This window comes from Cervus elaphus, chromosome X (assembly GCF_910594005.1).
Source record: "Cervus elaphus chromosome X, mCerEla1.1, whole genome shotgun sequence".
In the NCBI taxonomy this organism is placed as follows: domain Eukaryota; kingdom Metazoa; phylum Chordata; class Mammalia; order Artiodactyla; family Cervidae; genus Cervus; species Cervus elaphus.
This window is the reverse complement of record NC_057848.1, coordinates 84298882-84301107: the sequence shown is the minus strand read 5'-3', so window position 1 is coordinate 84301107 and position 2226 is coordinate 84298882.

The window sequence follows — 2226 nt, the reverse complement described above, 5'->3', positions numbered from 1 at the left end:
GTGTTCTCCGTAGCCCAGACACGCACAGAGATTCACAGAATTGGATTGGGAAGAGAAGGGGAAGGGAGGAAATAGAGGTGTTCTGAGGTAGAAAATGGAGAGTCAAAAGTGGGAGAGAGTAATCAACAAACTGCTGAATAAAAATGGGAACTGAATATTGGATTTTTAAATGTCCAAAATTTATATCACATACTGAAAAACAATGATTAAATATCTAGAGTAGAGGTTAGACTCTTAAAAATACAATATTTAAAACAAAAACAAAAACACAAGAAATTTTAAAATATATATGAAGTTCAGCTTAAAAATAGGGCTTCTCTTTTTTTTCTTTTTTTGTATGGTTATAGTGACATGAAAATGAAAATTAAGGAGTAGTAGAGGAGTAATGGAGGACTTTAAAAGAAAATAAGAGAAAAAAAGAAAAAAAAAACAAGAAAAAAATTTTTTCCTAATTAAAAATTCTCTGTTGGAGAAGGCGAGGTTGGGATATTTTGAGAGAACAGCATCGAAACATGTATACTATCTATAGTGAAACAGATCACCAGCCCAGGTTGGATGCACGAGACAAGTGCTCAGGCCTGGTGCACTGGGAAGACCCAGAGGGATTGGGTAGAGAGGGAGGTGGGAGGGGGGATCAGGATGGGGAATACATGTAAATCCATGGCTGATTCATGTCAATGAATGACAAGACCCACTGCGGTATTGTAAATTGATTAGCCTCCAACCTTAAAAATAAATGAAAAAAAAAACTAAAAATATATCAAAATGAAAGTTAAGGAGTAATGGGGGAGTAATAGGGATTTTTAAAAGAAAATAAAAGAGAAAAAATAAAAAAGAAAAGAAAAGGAAAAAAATTTAATTAAAAAAAAAAAGGTAAAAATATATCTAGGAATTTCTCTGGAGCTGTTGTGGTCAGTGTGGGTTCGGTTCAGTTTCTGGTAGCTCCTCATTCCAGCTTACACTTCTTGATATCTATAGGCCTCTTCTGGTGTAGTCGGTGTTATCTACAGGAATTTTAATCTGTTGCACCGGTCCCTTCTGAAGGGTTCCCTTTGTTTATTTGGCTTCTGTTTGCCAGTCTCTTCAGTGTCTAATTTCCGCCCTGACACAGGTGGGCGGAGGTCGTCTCTTGTTCAGGTTCGCTAGTTCAGTCACGCTGCGGGGAGAGAGGGGCGCTGCTTTCCCTGTCTATGCTACTCAAGCTCCCGGCTGCTCTATATGGAGCGTGTCTTGTGTTGCATGCGGTTCCAGTTTTCAGGTACTCCACAAAAGCGCAGACTCGGTTGCACCTGCATTTTGTGCCTTCTCAGGCCCGAGCAGCTCAGGCAGCCAGGAGCTTGATGGGTGCACTCTCCCTGGGTGTGGTGCGCCTTCTCCCCTCCACGGCCCCAGCCTCAGTTTCCGCCCTCGCCTTGTGTTTAGCCGCGACCCTCCCGGTGGATGTCAACAATCCAGAATCTCAGGAAGTCTTTGATTGGAACTGGAGGCCTGTTTGCAGTGTGGTAGGGGATGCTGCCTTTGGGGCCGACTTTGCCCCTTTCCCCTCCCCCCTGCCTCCTGCCTCCAGCGGGGCTGGGCTGGTCCGCAGCCGGCAAGCTCTTCTCTGGACTTGCTCAGACCCTTTGTTCTGCAAACGGCCGGCAGTGTGTTCGGCCGGTTAATTTTCTCTCTCTCTTTTGCTATCCCACAGTTTAAGTTGGTATCTCACAGAAGCTCCCTCTGATTGCCCTCAGGGCACTCAGGCCCGGTCCTTACCCTAAGCAATGCTGCCCGCTGCTCTCCATTCCGCCCCCGCTTGCTGGTGGCGGATGCAGGCGTCTGGGGTACTTTTCTGCTGGGAGTTGCTTTTAGGCACGTAATCTGTGGGTTTTATTTATTTTTCCTCCCAGTTAGGTTGCCCTCCGTGATTCAAAAACTTCCCCCAGAACTGCCAGTGTGAGGGTTTCCTGGTGTTTGGAAACTTCCTCTATTAAGACTCCCTTCCCAGAACGGGTCTCTGTCCCTAGCTCTTTTATTTTTCTTTTTATCTTTTATATTTTGTCCTACCTCCTTTCGAAGACAATGGGCTGCTTTTCTGGGCGCCTGATATCCTCAGCTAGCGATCAAAAGTTGTTTTGTGAAGTTTGCTCAGTGTTCAATTGTTCTTTCGATGAATTTTTAGGGGAGAAAGTGGTCTCCCCGTCCTATTCCTCCACCATCTTGGCTCCTCTCCCAACAGATTTTATT